Here is a 20086-nt window from a genome sequence, read left to right on the forward strand (position 1 = left end):
GCACTTTATTATTTCCTCATTATGTTACTTCTCAGAGAGAGTATGTATGGCTCATATTCAGACATAAGAAAATCAGTTAATGATGAAGTGAAATAGATGTAACCTATCAATACACTTCTGACATCTCTGACAATTTTGCCTTTTGTTGTCCAGAAGAGCTGTAGACATTTTTTTCTGCAAAGATTGTATTAGAAATTTGATTTTTTAGAGTGGATGTAAACATTGATGTGGCCTTATAAAACTAAGTGGATGTAAGCTGTTGCTGAGTTGTACGACATGCGCTTCTTGTTTGATTGTGCGCTATAAATGTCTTTTATTGGCCTATATTGGTTTTCAGGTATTGTTTTAGCTTATGAGTCTTTACGTTAGCAGCTCCCCTTCAGAAAGTCTGTGTTGTACTCTGAGGATGGAATAAAAAGACAGCAGGTGCACCCTGTCACAACCCTGCCAAAGAACAATGAAGTGTTGCAATCTTTGTTTTTTTTTCCCCCACCACCACAAACTCACAATGTCTTTTGTCTTGTTTGCAGTAATCGTATCAGGACAACTTTGTTAAAATTAAACACATTCAGATCTGCTTTCTGTTGCCCATGAAAGCTAATTTTACAAACACCCTTTCAGAGAAAAATGGCCGTGTAGAAAATGGACGAGAGGAGTGTGTGACCCCAGTGACCTTTCTTTCATCTGGGTTAAAGGTTAGATTGGGATCCAGCTCTCTGTGGAGAGATTAAACCCGGTCACCAAGGTAACATTATGTGCAACCAGGATGACCAGGGTCACATTGGTGAACACTGAGTCTTATATTACCAACTGACTTTTATCTTATGGGTACAGAAGGGAGCATTTTTATTTTTGTCATCTGTCTTCATGTTTTACTCTGATTATCTCAAATAATACATTTTTTTTTAATTATTACAATGAGTACAGCACCAGGAATGTATGTATGTGTGTGTGTGTACTTGCTACATAATGAGGACTGAAACATGTTTTTTCCCTACAGAGCGAGGACATTTTTGGAAAGTGAAGACATTTTGACCGGTCCTCACAACTTCAAAGGGCTGTTTGAAGGTTAAGACTTGGTTTTAATGGTTAGGTTAGAATTAGGTTAGGGTGAGGGTTAGGGTTAGGGTTAAGGGGAGGGTTAGGCATTTAGTTGTGATGGTTAAGGTTAGGCTAAGGGGCTAGGAAAGGCATTATGTCAATGACGGTCCTCACAAAGATAGAAATACAAGGACGTGTGTGTGTCTTTTCACGCTAGCTCTCCCAGCTTTAACCTTTGTTGGCCCACAGCGTTGTGTTTGTGAGTCAGCCGACCGGGGTTGAAACGTTTGAGCCACGTCGCCTGGGGTCAGTTGGCTGGGGAATGAATGAGTTGAATGAACACGTGTGTGGACTGAAAACGCCAGATCATGGTGGCCAAGTGTGAGCCAAGGTGGCTGGCATACAGCACAGTATGAGGCTCAGCGGGGAAGTTCAGGTCAGCTTATGTCATGAAAGAAAAGGAAAGGTGCTTGAAGTCATGTGTACGTGTGAAGACTCATATTTCTGTCAAATTATTGCTGGTTTCAAAGTAAAAAACATTATCTTATTATAAAACTGTTGTTATTTGGAGGATTTTATCATTTAAAGAAACAAGCCAGTGGTTTTGCATATTTTAGCCCATCCCCTACATAATGTACATATAAAAAAATTTCAACAGTATGTAATACATAATACAGTTATCAATATCTAGAAATATGAAAATTGCTTGAGATAGTAATGATAAATTAAATGAATATGTAATCTTTCATTTTATGTCACTGTTGTGTTATTATTGTGTGGTGATGGACTGTTCTGTGTGTGTGCGTGTGTGTGCATGTGTGTGTGTGTGTGTGTGTCACATAGATATGTGATAAATAAGTGCGTGATGGTTGACATCTACTTCGGCAATCGCTGTTTATGTGAGCAAGTGACCACGCATCCTCTGTCTATCTTTGATACGTGTGTGTGTGTTTAAGAGGGTTAAAAGGTGCAGTGGGAGTTGTGAGCTGAGGTCAGATAGTTCCAGCACCGAGAAGAGCCCCGCCACGGCCTTGGAACAGTGTGGGGGTGGTTCACTTCCCCTTTCCCTGCCTCACTGCTTCCTGTGAGCACTATAACCGTTAACCACACCCTCCTCCCCTGGCCTACACCCCCTCACACCACCACCGCACACCAAGCCCTAGAAAACACTCTGCTCATACACCAACTCTCCCCTCTTTCTCCTTTATTCCCTGGCCAATCAACACATGCACACATTCCAACAATAGTCCTCTTCCCTCGCACTGTAGTAGTCACACCTTTCTCTGCCCTGATCATCTCTCTGCTCTGACAACCATCTCTCTGTTTCTCTCTGGTGCTCCATGCCTGACCCCTATAGCTAATTATAAATGTAAGTTAACACGAAATGTGCGTACGAAATGCTGCATGTTTGTGCTTGAGCCATTGTGGCTACACAGGTAGGTTTGCACTTGTGATAAGTTCACAACATTCCTCCCAATGCCATACCACGTGCATCTCTTTGAAAGACATCCTAAAGCTCCTGTCTCTGCTTAGCAACAGCTGAGTCACGGCTCAAAGGTGTCGGTGAGCAGATTTTCCAACATTCCCCATTATCAGAAGAGATGAAATTTAAATCTTTATTGTGTGTGGTTGAATGAGAAGACTAAAACAATAAAACAACAAAAACAAAGCAGAAAAATGGCCAGGTCTCACGGTGCCATATATCACATCTACAATAGCATCATTCCTACTATACTCTCATCAGGCATTATGCTGCAGAAGAGAAGAATTCTGAACGAGATCTTCTGTGTCAGTGTGTATGCGAGTGGGCGTATATAAGCCTGTGGTCTGTGGAGGGACAGTAGAGATGTGTTGAAGAGTGTGTGTGGGGAGGTGTGTGTATACATTGTGCATGTGTGTGTGCGAACAGTGGTAGTGGTGTTTTTTTATTTATTTTTTTTTGGGGGGGGGGGTCTACTCCTCTAAAGGGAGTGCTGTTCCCGTAGGGGAAGAGGAGTGGGGTGGAGAGCATGGAGTGAGTGTATGTGGGGGAGTGAGTGTGGGGGCAGCTAGGCCATCTGGACTGCGAGGAGGCTGAAGAAAGGGAGAGTGTGTGTGTGTGTGTGTGTGTGTGTGTGCGTGTGTGTGTGTGAGAGAGAGAGAGAGAGAGAGAGAGAGAGAGAGAGAGAGAGAGAGAATGCAAGAAGGAGGGAGAAAGGATGAGAAGAGAGGTGGAAAGAGGGAGGGAGAGCTGAAATTGAGGGTGTGGGAGAAAAGATGGAGGTACTTGAAGAGCAACAGAGGGAGGAATGTTGCTTGTGGTCATTACGCTACACATTTCTACAGTAATACACAACATCCTGCAATATGTACTGATTTGACTTTGATAGAGACACAATAAGTGTGTGAATGCATGTGCGCATAGCACTCAATATTCTCTATATATGAGGAATTCTATGCTAAAGAATTTTCTGTATAGTGTTAGCCTGCCAAAGTCATCCCACAACTTTTACTCTGCTCATTGTAGAATGAAGCACATGTCCTCAGACTCACAAGATCTGAGTAAAATTTTAGCAGAACTGAAATGATCTTAATTCATTATTTAAAGGCACAGATAGGAGAGTCTTGGTTGTGCTGCATACTTGCCTGGAGGTGTTGGAACATGATTGTGTTGTAATTTTATTTATGTTTTGACAGAATTGCATTGCACATGGACTCATATTTGGACCTAATGTTTTTATTTGATGATGTAAAGTTATTTATGTGTATTGTGATATTTAAGTCAATAAACTAATTAACGAGCTGATTCATTATTTTCACAGATTCTTTATTTTAAGTAATCTGTACAGTAGATGAGGACAGCTCTTTTCACTTATTAAAGAGAAGATGACCCCGTACTAAGCTCCAATTATTTTACTACCAATGTTTCAACCCCACTTGGTCTTGCTCATGGCAAGTTCAATACGAGTGACAGATACAGCCTTATATATGTATATACACTATGTATATATACACACCTGGCCATAATCCACAATCAGTGACACCATCGACAAGTTACAAGCATACATCTGAGCTCATCACAATCAAGTTAAGAGAATATGTCAAGTGTTCTATCCATAAATAGTTTTCGACACCAAGAGCTACAAAGAAATAGACACATGGGCCTGTATTAATTTAGCCATTACAAAACAAATGTATAGTTAGGGGCCCAAGCTAAACAACTAATGTATGATTTTAAGATGTAAAAAGACAAGTCTGTAAGGCTATATATATAGACATATTTACAAACCCCATAAGTAGGCCTATCTAAGTACGGTCATCTTCTCTTTAGTACATGTCATTGCCATGATCTGCACCTAGTCTTTGATGTGCATTCACCAGAAAACATTTGCTGAGTTCTCTTCACTTGACATCAAAATGAATCCTTCCAACACCAGATCTGGACCTTGTTGTAAACCCAGATCCACATCGACAATGGTTTTATTTTTAACATTGTGAGGTATTGGTAGGTACTTTTGAAACTTTTGGCTATTTTTGATGAATTTCCTGAGTAAAAAAAAATCTGACTCATGAATTCCATAATTGTCAATCACTATGTGTGTGTTGATCCAGATGCAGATGAAAAAATATAGCTTCAAGCAGCAATTCCAGGGTTCAAGCCAACACAGACCGTTAGAAGTTTAAAGGTTTTAAACTGGACCTGGTCAAATGTGGCCTAGACGTGACAAAAGCAGTGAAATCTCCCTTTTTTGCATTTTCATAAATAGAATGAAGAAAACAAACAATTTCTGATTCATAGGCTGATTCGTGTTATGCCACACACATTTTTTTGCCCTTTTAGTGCCCCCTAGCAGTCAGTTTGAAGGAAACTTTCAGGGTATGTTTCAGGTTCTTATGTGGACATATCCTTGACGTTTTGTGATGATTGGACAAACAATTTCTGATTTATAGTCTGATTTTTACTATGCCACGCCCATTTTTGGGGCGATTGGGATCATTTCCAGTTATTGGGCCAAGTTACGTGTTTCTAGCTCATTCCAGCTCAGTCAGTCAACAAATAATAATAATAATAATAATTATGATAATAAACCGGTACAAACATAAAAGGGTTTCAGTCTCTTCGGGGCTTGAACCCCTAATGATTAAAATAACCCATTTAGAGTATTTTCAGCTAGTGGCATTGGTATACGTCCCTGGTTGGTCTTTTTTTCTGTGTTTCAGACTGACTGTTCTGGAGACAAATGTACCCAAAACTCTCAAAATTAGTTTTTAAATTTGATGCAAGAAATGGGCCCTGTGGGTGCAGTGCCATACTTCACTTTATATCTGCAGTTTTGATGCTTGCTTTATTGGGCAGCTTATACTGTATAGAAAGGAAGTGTGAGAGAGAGAGGGGTATGGCATGCAACAAAGGTCCCTAGCCAAAATCAAATAGAGAATGTTACAAGAACATGGAATGTGTTTTAACCACTGGGTCACCAGGCAGACCAATTTTAATGCTTGTTAACAAGGTTCAAGTTTCAAGTCATGTATCATCTAAACATTTGCTGATCATACATACCTAACCAAGGTGATTCAGTTCTGGTGTAATTTCCAGACTTACAGTAATTGTCTCAGTAAGCCATGACAGTGTGACAGTGAGTCAGCATGCACAATACCAGGACCTTTAAACTGAAGCAGCTAAATGGAATTCAGCCATGATTAATTATATTACTGTATTTACACCTGTTCTTTTCCTACTGTGATATTTCAAAACATTTCTGTAATGTTGTTGTGTTTTCTGAAATGTTGTGTCTTGACCCTCAGGGCCACCATAAAAAAGGACATACCAATAATTTGAATCTCTCTAGACAATCAGACAAGAGTATAAAACCACAGACACTTTAAATAGTGTTCTTTACAGTTAACAGTGAATGATTTCTTTTCCAATGGAGTTTTGTGCTCCCAATAGAAAACAGCACCCACTGTAATGTTATCCAGCCAAATGTGTGATGTGCACAAGATGCTAAATGATAGTCAGTTATCAGAATGTTTTTTGTGAACAGATAAACAGGTGAGCAAGACAGATGTGAGTAGCAAGGTGAATTAAGTTTGATGGTTTGCAATGATAGACCACATGTTTTCAGGTTTTGTTGTGAAGAGATTAGAAAAAGGCCTCCTTACTGTCCTTGGATGTTCGGATGACCCCCAACCCCCACCCTCACACTCACTCCGCCTCCTCACCCTCTTCAACACATCACGTCCCACCCCCTTAAGTCTCTTGGTCACATCAATATCACCCCCTTTCCAAACCTCCCCCAAGACCTTCCCTTCCCAGCTCTGAGCTCCTCAGACCCTCCTGGCTGAGAGGTCAGCAGGGGTCAGGAGCTCGTGACTCCCTCGTTCATGCTCTTTCCTCTCTCTCCTGACCCCACTCTTGTTCTACCACAGCTCAGTCCATCTTTCTCTCCATCTCTCTGTCCGTGCAAACGCTCATCCTTTCTCATTTGACCCACTTTTTTCCCTGTCTCTCTCTCTCTGTCTCCCTCTTCCAGTTTCTCTGCTCCTTCGCTGGCTCAAGCTGTTCTTGGATGGCGTATTGATTGGGGTTTCTATTCACCTTCACTCACATCCTCTCTCTCTCTCTCACTCTCTCACTCTCTGAGTCTCTCCCTCTATTTCTTTTGTTCCCCAGTGTACTGTAATGCTCAAACCTCTTTGATCTGTGTGTTTGTGTCTGTCTATCCTAAATGTCTCCATTTACTGTAAGCTCTACCACCACGTTGCACTCAATTTCTATCTCTCCCTCCAGCACAGACACATACACACACATTGTCAGGTTGATTTTAGAAAGAAATCTGTCAGCCCCAGATGTATAACTAAATAGGACTGTAGTCTGACTTGCGGCTCACATTTAACACATTTGTCTGCTCTGCTTGTCTTTTTTTCATTACTGTGTGTGTGTGTGTACACATGACATAAGCCCACATGTTTCTATGCACATTAACTGTGAGTCGTTTGTTTTCCCAAAAGGTGTTAAATCATCATTTTGAAAAAGGACCGCACAGCTAAAAACCGTAAGTACTATAGAGGGTTTACATACAAGCGGGTGTGTACACATACACACACATACGCGCAGAGCAAACACAAACACAAACACAGTCAGGGGGAGGGGCTGTACTTTACCCCCACATAGCTGAAGGGAGAGGAGATGAGGTACAGAAAAAAAATTAGAAACCAAATTAGAGGAACTGGTCAGGCGAGGAGGAGAGGCAGAGAGGAGTTGCAAAGAGAGGGAGGGTGGGGAGGCTTGAAGGAAAGGAGGGCTAGGACAAACAGAGCCAGTGACCTGAGGAGGGAGTGTCTGAGAACCTACCCAGCATGCATCAACAAGGAGACTGCTGAGAGGACAGAAAAACAAGTTAAAACAGTAAGAGCAGCTCACAGAAAAAAAATACGAGCACATAGTGTTGAACGTGTGTGTTTGGTGTGAGTAGTCTTTGCACAGCCGTCACCCTCTGACCCTTCCCTTGTATGTGATTGTCTATTCATACAAAGTTGCCCTAAATGATCCCACCAAAAGCCTTTCTTGTGTCCACCCTTATCATTCCCTGCCCCCATGCTGAACCCCCAAACATGCGTCATCATCACCCCCTCACACCTCAGTGAGACAAACACAGGCCTGAATACACATACACCTGACAGCAAGATAGGATTTTTTTTTTTTTTTAAACTCACACAACACACTGCAACCCCCATCTCCCCCTCCTGATGAAACCATCTCCTGACTGGTGCATCCCACGCCTTCCCAGTCAGCCTCTCCTCCTCAAAGAGTGTAAAAATCTGGGAAATGTTTTAACTCACAGAGAACAAGAGTCAGCAGGGTGGAGCTGGAGGAAAAACACTTATCATATTATCGTCCCGATGACTCTGCCTCTTCTGGTTTGTCTTTGCAGTATAATCGTCACACTCAGATACATGATAGACACTCAAACTGCACCGGCATGATGAGTGATGAATATCCCCCACATAAAACAACCCTTCCTTGGTGTGAAGACAGTCAAACTGGGATACTTACACATTACAACCTCCTACAACCGTGACCTCCGCCCCCATCCTCATCTAACTCTATTCCATTCTCCCTCTCTCATCCTTTCTGCAGCTTCTTCTCCCTTTCTGTCTCCCTGTCTTCTATTGCCTCATCTCTTTTTCTTGTTGGTGTAAGTAAGCAGCTTAAACACCTACAGGGTGTGACATTGGGGCCCCACGCGCCTCCGAATGCATTCAGTGCGGGCGGGAGAAGGCAGCACTGAAAAGGAGAGCATTTCATCCGTCTATTCTCTCTACCCCGCTCCGCCTGGCATCGATGGTGCAAGTGTGGTTAAGGCAAAGCCAAGGCTGTCCCCTCACATTAGCCGGGGCTGAGCCAGACAAGCCGTCACCCCCCCCCCCGCAAGACTGTCCTCCACTGCTCATCTCAACAAGTCCCCCCCCCGCTCTCTCGCTCTCTCATCCTCTTTCCTCCTCTCTTCTGCTCAGCTCAGCTTCTGCCATGGGCACCGGTCCCCAATCTCCAAGGTGATTATGACAAAAACGAACGACCCCCAAGAGACGGGGCCAGCAGAGATAAGACAGAAAGAAGAGGATGGCAGAGGGAGAGAACGAGGAGGAGGAGGAAGGGATTGGAGATGGATGATGTAACAGGGAATTTTGGCTGTGTGTTTTGATTTGGATTGAGAGTTTCAGAACCAGCAGTTCATATCAGCTCATATCTATCTATATCTCTATCTCGCCATCATTTTCTAATTGTGTTTTTCAGAAAGAAAGAAGCCAGTGATGGTAGGTAGGTAGCAGTGGTGGAAAGTAATTAAATATATTTACTCATGCACTGTATTTAAGTACAATTTTGAGTATGATGGAGTATTTCCATTTTATGCTACTTTAGACTTCTACTCCACTACATTTCAGAGGAAATTACTCCACTATAGTTATATACAGCTTTTACTGGTTACTCTAGATAGATTTTTTTTTTTTTTTTTAAAAAGGAAGAGAGGGGCTATTCTGTATAATGAGTATGTTTTACCTGCAATACTTTCAGTGCCCTTTGTTGCTGATACTTCTGTAGTTTTACTTAAGTCAAATTTTGAATGTAGGACTTCAACTTGTAATGGAATGCTTTTTTTGTGTTTTATTGCTACTTAAACCTGCGTAAATTATTTTTTTGGGCCACTTGGGGGCAGCGGAAATAAGTAGTGAGCATATTTACATATCATCACCTTTTAAGTTGATATAGCATACTTATTAGCATTAGCAATAGTTGCTTATTTACTCATCCAGCAGTTATGGAGCAACATTATCATTCATTTGGAGTGTTTCTGGCCAACTGGTGAATGTAAAGTGGTGCAATATTCACTCTGGAATGGGGTCATGACCCCACATGGTCAAAGGGGTCAAATCAAACAGTGGCTCTGAGCCCAAGAAGGTCATTAAAGAGACAGAGAGGCCTGATGGGGGGACCTGAACAGAGGATGATGTTAACCCCTTCCCCCTGCCTCCCAGCAGAAATGAGAGGAAGCAATGAGAAAGGAAATGTAGTGGAGGAGAAAAGATGAGAGGTCATATTATTGTAGCATAGCAACCCAGGTTTCAGTGTGGGTTGAGGCAAGCAATAATATATAATATTGCTGAGAGGTTAGACAGCTTAGAAGAACCTTTCAAGATGGATGTGGAAAGAGAGGTGCACTTTCTGCGCAGAAGAGGGGGAGGGAAGGTAGGAGAGGGGGTGGGGGTGAACAGAGTCGGTAGAAAAAAATAGCCCAATCCTCCCATCTCCATCCACCCCTCCCTTCTCCTCTCTCTCCTTCTCTGTTAGTCTCCTCTCTCTCTCTCTTTCTTTCCCTCCCTCTCCCTCCGCTCTGTGCATCATTAAAACAAGCAGAGTAGTGTTCAGAGCGTGGGGCTGCACTGAGACGGTGACCTCCACAATAAGAAGATGTTCTTGCTTCGGGGAAGAGAAGGTTGTTTTGTACTCCTCTCTCTCTCTCTCTCTCTCTCTCTCTCTCTCTCTCTCTCTCTCTCTCTCTCTCTCTTCCTCCTACTACTTCCAATGGAGTAAATGAGATTTGGAGGGGGGTAGGATAGTGGTGGAAGGGATCAAGAGGGTAGACATGCAGAAAGGGAGACGGAGATAGCTAGATGCAGAGCGAGAGAGGGCAGTTTAATGTAGGATTCATAACACAGAGAGCTAAGATATGATAAACAGGGAAAGATCTGAATTCCCCTAAAGTAAAGTGGCTAGGATGGTTAGAGTGAGGCAGACAGAGGCGGAAACCTCAGAAATCCAGGGCATGAAAAGCCTGAATATGAGTCTGCTTTATTATTTTCATTTGGGAGGAAGATTATTCCTACCCTGAACTGGGGGAAATACATTCCCCACACATGCAGATGGACACAGTGAGGTCAGCCAGAAGTTGTCCTTATCAAAAAACACCACAACATGAGGGATGAGCGTGCTATCTGCATCCTCGTCCAGAGGCATCTCTCCATCATATACATACAATAGACACAAAAGGCCTGCGGCTGTAGGGAGGACAGGAAGTCCTATGGGTGACACAAGGACAGGCAATGGTGTGAACAGCCCCAGTGCCCCCCTCCCCCCGCATGTTGCCTTCACAGAGGAACAAAATGTGTGGGCAGCGAGCACAAACACATTCTCTGTATCCTCCAGATGATTATACATCCTTTAAATCCAATAACCTCGATTCATTCTGCTTCTCCTGGTGTCATTCTGCATTGGAATTCATTCATTTACACTTTCTTTGAGAAATCTGCTCATTCTTTGGCTTCCTTTCCTCCTTTATTAATGCCATCCTTCCTTCCTTTCCTCTTGCCCCTCAATCCTTTCCGTCCTCTCTTCCTTCCTACAATCAGAGCTCTTGGTTCCCATACTCTTCATTTGCTCTTTCTCTCTGAGGGAGGACTCTTTATAAAAGCCTTGTCGTTTCCCAATACTGATTTGAGTATCACTAAGCTGCACCTTCACACATATTGTTGTCTCACACCTTGTGCCAAATATTCCTTTGTAAAGCCTTCCCCCATCCCCTGCCTGCACCTGGTAGAGATAGTGTTCTTTCAGCTGCAGGCTCTGCTTTCTATACAAGCAGGGCTAGGATGGCACAAGCAGCACACAGCTGTTCCCCTTGGTAAATTGATAGTGAAGGGTAGTGGATGGGGCTTTGAAAGCGTCTTGTGCTATTTTTATGACAGTTGTAGATTTTTTTGCTGTTTAATTTGATGTGACCAATTACTCCGCTGCGTTCCTCAGCAGGGGGGCACTCTGGGAGAGCAAATTAATGCTTGACTTCAAAAAAATTTCCTAAAGTGCGTTTACATACCTCATTCCTTTGCTGCGGTTCAAACGCAAGCCTTCATGAAGTGACCTGGTCTCACTCCCTGCGCTGAGCAAAGATGTGTGTGTTTCTCTTCTCTGTCTCAAACTTTTAAAGTGAAAACAACATGTTTGCTTTCAAACATGCAGTCAAACTCGAATGGGAAAAGCAGAATACAGAAGAAGAGTGACTGTCTCTTTGGGTAAGCAGCAAGTTAGCCTGATACACTGACCCCCCTCCTCAATGCAAACACACACATACACACACACGCACAGGTCCACAACACACCCACCACCTTGTGTTTCAAGGACTCTTTGTGAACATAAGTACCACACACACACACAGACACACAGAGGCACAAAACCACCATCGTATAGAATTCTCGCTCTCCCCTCACACCACTACTGTCCCTTCTGAGTGGATTGCCGTGATGAGTGTTCCTAGGACTGAATACATGTGTGAGTTGCCTAATGATGCCTAAACCCATCCATGAGCAGACAGAGACAAGAGAGATTGAGGAGCTGGCATAGGGGGAGGGGGGTGCTGGGGTCATGCTTGTCGTGTCAGGCGGATTGGAAGGCCACACTGGGGTGGCGAGCACAGCTTTGAGTAAAGCAGCTTGTTTCAGGCAGGGATTGTGTTTGTGGACCCTACACAGAGAGAGAGAGAGAGAGAGAGAGAGAGAGAGAGAGAGAGAGAGCGAGAGCGATAGTGTGTGAGAGAGAGAGATCTGTGCTTGGGCATTACAGACCTACAGCCTTAATCCACATGGCCTGACATTCTCCGTTATCCAGCACTCGGCAGCCAACTACACACACACACATACCACATGTTTTGGCTGTGCCACCCGCTCTCTTCCCCATAACCTTTTCCCACTTCCTCAAACCTATAACGATTCCTGGTCACAGCACATTTACCCGTATTTCCTAAGAAACAAGCCCCTCCACAGTTCCTCATTACTACAGACAGTGACACACACACACTCACTCTCACTAACAACAATGAAGTACATTTACTCAAGTACTGTACTTAAGTGCAACTCTGAAGCACTTGTACTTTACTTGAATCTATTAATTTTATGCTACTGTATACTTCTTCTCCGCTACATTTCAGAGGAAAATGTTGTACTTTTTACTCCACTACATTTAGCACTTACTAGTTACTTTTCTTTTACATAAAACATATGACAAAACTAATAAAATGCAATACAATGTCAAAGATTAAACTAGTGGCTCCCAGCCTTTTTAGCCCGTGACATCCTACATAAAATCAGTGTCTTGTTGAGGCCCTTTGTCACATTTCAGATGTCTGTGAGTCGTTAGCAGTTCCCTGCTAAATTTCTCAGACGGCTTCATTTAAATAACTGTCCAAGGCCTAAACAGGTAAAAAATATACATTATTTCACTAAAAAGCAAAGATTAGAAAAATGAATACACATTTGTGTAGCATAACTTTTTTTTCTTTCCTACCCCATTAATCATCTCTGTCAGATTTATCTTGTAACCCCTTGGAGGGGTCCGAACCCTAGGCTAAAAACCACTGGACTAAACTACCTAACTGTATATAAAGTATTTAAAACTAGACACACATGGACCAACTACAACAGTGAAATGCTGCTTACGAATTGATGCATCCGTACGGCCAAGTATTTTTACTTTTGATTCTTTAAGTATATTTTTCTGATAATAATTAAAATTGTGGCTGCAGGATTTTACTTCTTCCACCACTGAGTATTTGGCCAATTCAAGTGATTCTGATTCTGAGTCTAAATCTGCAGGTACAGTCCTGTATATATAATATCAGGAAGTATATTGCAATGCATATACTATATTATAGCTGTTTAGGAAACCACTTCCCACATCTTTCTCTCTCTCAATTGTCTCTCACAAGGCTTAAAAAAGTTTGTCACTTCATAATTTCCCCCATCATTTAAAAACAAAGTATAATAAGAAAAAATCGTGTGAAAGGGAAAGGTCAGGCTATAGTGGAATTACCCCAGATTATTTGCCAAAAAAATGGCCTGGATACACATCACATGGCTCTCAAAGGTGTTTTCCAGCCAAAGAGTGTCAAACTGTAAATGTCAGTCTTCTTCTTTGATGTAACTGACTGGTGTTTTCTTGTTGTTGCCACAAGAGGGGGTAAGTTACAGTAAGCCACTTGTCCTTACTGAGCCCTATGGCAACAGACGCACAAGCCAGAAGCCCCATGAACCACACAGAACTCATGACAACCCCACTGCTTACATCATGACACAGAAATATCTTCATTATTATTGATATTATTATTATTGTTCTTCTTCTTATTATTATATAAAATGACAGAATTTGCCTGAGTGTTTCTGATAAGAGTGGGACTCGTCCTATCAGATGGATACGCGCGTGTGTGCGTTCATGTTGTCTAATTTCCTGACTCTGCCCAGAGAGAGAGAGAGAGAGAGAGGGTGAGATACGGGGACACGGAGAGAGAAAGAGAGTGTGAGGGGAGAGTGAGCTAGAGAGAGACGGAGAGAGAGACATAGACATGCACAGAGGAGGAGGAGGAGGAGGGGGAGGCTCCTGATAGCGAGACACGGAAAAGCAGGGGAGGGAAAGAGAGAAAGAAAAAAGGGGCTGGTGGAGGAAGAAGAGCGGGGAGTGGGAGAAAACAGGGGGAATAACACTTAAAAAAAGCATACAGAGGAGAGGAAGGACAGTACCTAGTGCTTTCAACATCCCCTCCTTTCTTCTCAGGCTGTCACACCAGATTGGACTCCGAAGGACCGACACCGCGTCCACCCCAGACCCCATGGGGTAACAGGTATGTCTGACTTCCTTATAATAGTAGTAGCCCTTTTTTAAAAGCAGCATTAAGCCTGGCTCCACTGCGAACAGGTTTTGAGATTTCATTCAGACGCGGCCGATATCGCAGGATTTCCATGCCTTTATATCATGTCAACAATTAGTTTTCTGCCTCACCGAGCCATCGAGTCTACAGCTGATAGTTGGTGGGCGCACAGGTTGGAGACATGACACAATGCAACTCTTCGCAATCGTGGCACTATTATAGTTGGTCATCGGAAAAGCTACTGTATGAAGGCCTGTCTGAATGTCCCCCCCCCCCCGCTTTTTAAAAAAAAAAAGGTTTTTAATTCCAGTCCATTGGCATCATGTTAGCCACAGCATGAGTGTATTTTGACAGCTAAATACCCGACCGAGTGAGCAGGCGACAGTCCTAAAGTACGCCTACCTGTTCTATACATGACAGCCAGCTGTCTAATGCGCTTGTTGATATTTGGAGAAGCTGCCATCCGTTGACTCGATTCACACATTGTACATTTCACACATTATGTAGCTGATCAGGGGACAGAGACGTCTTACAGTGAAAAAAATATGATTGATATCTACTTTCTAATGTGTCTGGGCACGTGTTTTAATATGTGCAGCCAAACTGCTTTAAAATGGAATATCATTTGATATGTTTTGGACTAAATGGATATTTGGAAATACTTTTAAATGGTAGGGTATGTTGTTAACAGCGCGCACGAGGCAAATGCATTTCCAGTTTGAAGAATATTATTTTGAATGAATGTCATCCACCTGCACACATTTATTTTCTGTATACTTTTAGAAATATCATAAAGCATTATATGCTTAGGTATAGCCTTATTATGTGACGCTTTCAGACACATCATTCTCTGTTGGGTTTCATGCCAGCTGATCGAGTTTGATGAAACCAGCGGATCCTGGTGAAATTTGCAAAGTTTTGAGCAGCATGACAGCCTATTGCCACATCGGCTTAAGGGGAAATTGTCATGCACAGATATCGTGCCACATAAAATACGGGTGATGCTCCGTGCAGCCGTCTGGAGGGGATTCAAAATGAAAGCGCTCAGAGCTTGGAAGACAAGGGCTTAAACCCTCCTCCTTCTCCCCTCGATTAACCTCCAAAAGGGGGATTTCTCCAGCTGGAAATTTCTGCTGCGTCAACACCCAACCCTAGAGTGGCCAGACAAGACGGGTGGGGGGGATGTTTTGTTTGCAGATGGGGCTGTCGGGTGATTTTTGTAATTGTTGAGTTACCGCTGATCATCATCTGATCTGTATTGAGAGTTGAAAAGTGTGGCGTCAAGTGTTTGTCTGTTTATTGGCGACTGAAGCTGAAAGCGTCTCTCCCTCGCCGCTCTCTGTCTGTCTCCCGTGGTGTGTGTGTGTGTGTGTGTGTGTGTGTGTATGTCTGCTGTCTGTGTCTGCCCTTTCAAACCGGTCAGTTCCGTCTTCCTCCATTTTCTACCATGCTTACCGCGTGAGAGGTGAACAACCCCACTTCATTCACGCTCTGCATGTCGTGCACCTCCAGTACAGCATGCAGCCAGGTGTGCCGTCATTAAATGATCTGTAAAAGTACCCGTGTCACTCTTCATATAATGATTCTCTTTGCATTGGGGGTTTCCAAACTTTTTTATAACGTGAGACAAACTTAAATTTACAGAGGGATTTCTTTTCGCCGATTACACCTTGTTATATCCTGTAAAGCCTTGTTGTTGAGATGATAGTAAAGGTACTTAAAGCCATCAGCTGGAAAGACACTTAGCTATTGTTGTAGCCTACTAACTTTAAGTAAATTAAACAACTACACATTTTGCAGGAGATCCTCTGACTCACATTTTGAGAGCTGCTATATCAGCATAATGTGTTTTTGTATTTTAGTTATTTGTTTGTATAGTTAGAGGAACTTTACTGTACCAGCATGACATTTTTGATTTTGGTTTAAAGTGCACCCTCTCAGCTTATGGCTGTTACTGTAACATCCAGTTAGATCTAAGTATTTTCCTCTGTTTGACAATGGCTAACTGGATCTTTGGGATTAAGAGACCATCTAGCGATTTTTCCAAATTGTCTTAGGCCTCACTGGATTTGTCTGTTTGTTTTGTCCTTCCTACAGAGTTAAGGATTGGCGCTTGATATGATAAACCCTCCAAAGTCTTTTATTCAGTAATTCAATTACTGTAGTCTTGTGTTTGCATGTGGGTCCATCTGTGCACATTTTGTCCTCATGAGCAGAAGATGGCTTGTCTCTGCTTTTAATGTTGACAATCCCCAACTATCATGGCATTAAAACAAAAAACCTGCCAGCCACACCTTGGCCCCTTGGCATGGACTATCTCCCAGGATGCTTTGTGTCTGTGGGATAGCCCCCCCGCTGAGGTTGCCATTACAAGAGCAGTGGACATCAGCGTGTGCATGATGAGTGTGTGTTTGTGTGTCTGCACCTTCTCCATCTGTGTGTTCCACGGGGAAAATATAATACAGACCAAGACAACAGCTACAAGGATGAGTGGAGGAGGCGTGTAGGCGAGATCGGCCGAAAGATAGAAAAAATATTAGCTGCTCATGTGCTTGTGGGATTGCAAAGGAGGATTTGAAGCACTTTTCCACTTGTGTTATCTTTCATGAATGGACCTTTTTAGAATTGATTAAACCAGATAAGTGAGTTAAATTTACCTTTTGTTTTTTTTTCTTCTTTGTTAAAGCCAAAACTGCATGTGGTGTTTGTTGAAGGTGGTGGAGGTTGTGAATATTTCAACACACATGGTTGCAGAGTTTGGTGGGTCGTGGGAAACGGGGAAGGTGTGGCAGGGTGAGACAAGAGGGTGAGAAAATGAGATGGAGGGGGTTTGTTTGGGGTGGTAGTCAGGTTTGAAACTTGTGACACTTCGCTGTGTGCGTAAGCCTGCTGGTATGTAGGTGGTGCTCAGTGCTGCCATGCAGGTTGTTGGCTGAACTGTGTGGTAGCAGGTTAGTCTGTTTCAGCTATGCAAACCCTGGAGATGTAGTGTACTACCCCCTCACAAGAGTATGTGTGTGTGTTTATGTAGACAACATGACAATAAACTGTACAGTAAGTTTACAACATCCAGTGTACAGTCCCCAGAAATAGAGAAAAGAGGGCAAATGCTTCATAAAGACACATTTGTTCCCTGTTAGCAACCTTGTACTCCATTCATCTCTCTGTCTCTAGCTCTCTCTGCCAGTTTTCTCGTCCTGATCCCCCCTCGGAGCTCACTTGTTAATGGGAACACCTGTTTGGCTAACACACTGCAAAATGAACCGTTTACACTTGCATGTACACGTTACATGACACGTCTCTCCAGAGTTTTCTGACAACTCTGTCTTCTATCTGTCGCATTGTGAATATTTTCATTCTCACGTCTGATTTTCGTGTCAAGACAGTTTGGCACACATTAACCCCCGGATCCAATCCAGCTCCATCCCCCATCCCCTAATAACTCCCAAGGCTTTTTAGCTTAACTGCTTCTATAGCTCATTGTGCAGTGCTGAATACAGGTGTTCCTAATCCCCATGGGGTTACACGGATGCTGTGGGGGATGTGTGTGAGTGTGTGTGTGTGTGTGTGTGTGTGTGTGTGTGTGTGTGTGTGTGTGTGTGTGTGTGTGTGCTGTCTTCCATATCTACCTATCTGACATGCTCATCCTCCCCCCCAGCAGAGACAACAGGTGAGTTTAAGCCATCGCCACCCCAAACCACACACACACACACACACACACACACACACACAGAAATACTCTCCACCACCCCACTTGTCTTTTTACATAGGTGTTAATATTTCATAGCTGAGTTTGTGTGCACGCATGCACCTGCGCGTAAGATAGGATGTCAATGAAAGCAATAAGCTCTCTTGTTCTTTTCTTTTGTTCTTTTGTCCCTGAATTTTAAATTGGAAGGTAATTTGCAGCTTTCGCTCTAATTTGTATAATCTACGAGTAAGAATTGAAAGTCCAGAAGCAAAATTATAATTTGATTGTTGCTAAAAATAAATGCAAGAGGGGTTTGTGCAGTGGAAATGGCACAATGTCAGAATTTTTTCTTAGGAGTTGTTGATATTGCAAAACAATATTGCAAAACACCTTTTGGATCACACATTCCTGAGGAAACAGATGAGGGATTTCAGTTTGTGTGCTTTCATCAGGGTGTGTTTTTCTTTTATTTAGGAATGCGGAGCAGATTGACTCTTTCCAACCAGAGCCTCATGATCACACAATGCTTGTCAGCATCATGAGTTTTCTGGAATTTTTGACATTTATCAAGTGCATCAATGTCCAAACTCAGGCCAGCCTTGAAATCTCATCAGTCCCTCTTCTATTTTTGTTCCTCCTTAATGCACCTTAATGCACACCTAATTGTTGGTTATATATTCTGTATGTTTTTACTTCCTCAGATGCCATCAAAACAAATATTGCAACAGGTGAAGTGATGACGGCAGTCTTTTCACACGTCAGGAATCGCAAGCCAGATAGACATATTATCCTTACAATTAGGTTTCTGTCTGGTGTTGGTGAAGGAACAAAGGAAGGGATATAAATGGTGTCCATTTTATCTCTTCAGCTTTCTGATTTGTGCTAATATTTATTTGTTTAGAGCAGTTAGCAACAATGTCCTTTATATAGTCAAATCTTTAATTTTTTTAAAACTATGGATCACCTTAGGTTTTAGGGTATTCTGGCTGAAATCTTTATAGTTCTGCAGGAATTATGATAGAAACAGTTTTTTCCCCCTCCCTGTTAAAAAAAAATCTCATCACATTGATTTGCGTGACAATGATTCACACATGAGTATGTTTTAAAACATCAACCACTGATATTGATACTCCCTGGTAATGAGCTGACTGACTATTGTTGTTTGCGTGATTTGCATTCTTTTACCAGAAACTGGTAGACTGAATATTTGTCTTCCCAAACAGACTTTCTGAATTCTTCCTAAATTATTACTTATTTCTAAATATTTTACAAATTGTTTTGTTTGTCCTTGAATGGTTCCAGTTGTCACTTTATTTGGCTCAGTGTGCAGGTTGGGCATCTTTAATGCAGTAATAATTACTTAGCAGGGCAGGACTGGTAAACCAGTGGGAAAGAACTGTCTTCACAAACACACACGTACTTGAAGTGCTTTATTGACAAGGTAGTTAGCATCCTCAGCTCTCCACTTTGCAGAAAGATCACCATCTTTTTAGACAGATATATATAAGCTATTAAGAACTTGAAGGTTTGGGCTTGGAAAAACCTCTTTGTTGAAGTCTGGGTTTGCAGACTGCTGAAAGCCTTGTATAAGTATGTTGTTAGTTGTTATTTTCCCAGTGAAAGAGTTTGTCTTTTATACACACAGTGTGAGCATTTGATGAGAAATTGAGCGGCTTTGAGCAAATACATCTTTAGAAACAGTCAACTAGCCTCGGGCTGTGGCTGGTGATAGATTTCCATATCAAAGCTCAGGTGAGAGAGGGAGACAGGGAAAGGCAAAGAGAGGAAGGAAAAGAGGGAATGTGAAGGAGAAAGAATGGGGAGAAGGAGGGAGGGAGGAGGAGAGTGGGGGGTGATGAAACAGACATCCACTCCAAAAGAGTTCTAGCCCTTGTTATTCTGTCGCTTTTTTGTGCAGCACAGTTTAGTCTGTGTGTGTCAGTGCTGTCTGTCTCAATCTAAACTCCTGTGTAAAAAAAACACACAGAGGGAAGGTTGGAAAGACTCAAATACAAACTAACACCTTTCTCTACTCAGTACCACACAAATACTGTCTCTACAACCTTGTGTTGACTGGTGCTGACCGCCGAAACAGTGTGTGGAGCAGAAAATGGCTTTCTCCCACTAATACCGCGTAACATCAGACCTGTGAGCTTCTGCCAATATTTGGATCCCTGTTTAA

General features: G+C 42.6%; 1 protein-coding gene across 5 annotated transcripts in view; it reads left to right on the forward strand.

Moving 5' to 3' along the window:
• Positions 1 to 13870: 13870 nt before the first annotated feature.
• Positions 13871 to 20086, forward strand: part of zbtb46 (zinc finger and BTB domain containing 46) — a 59252-nt gene continuing 53036 nt past the window's right edge. For 2 of the 5 annotated variants that reach the window (XM_044211766.1, XM_044211767.1), the window contains exon 1: positions 13871 to 14186. The gene's annotated coding sequence lies outside the window, so the exon portion shown is untranslated. The remainder of the gene's footprint in view (positions 14187 to 20086) is intronic. The other 3 variants (XM_044211769.1, XM_044211770.1, XM_044211771.1) reach the window with 2 other exon arrangements.

Source organism: Siniperca chuatsi, linkage group LG10 (assembly GCF_020085105.1).
Source record: "Siniperca chuatsi isolate FFG_IHB_CAS linkage group LG10, ASM2008510v1, whole genome shotgun sequence".
Classification (NCBI taxonomy): Eukaryota; Metazoa; Chordata; class Actinopteri; order Centrarchiformes; family Sinipercidae; genus Siniperca; species Siniperca chuatsi.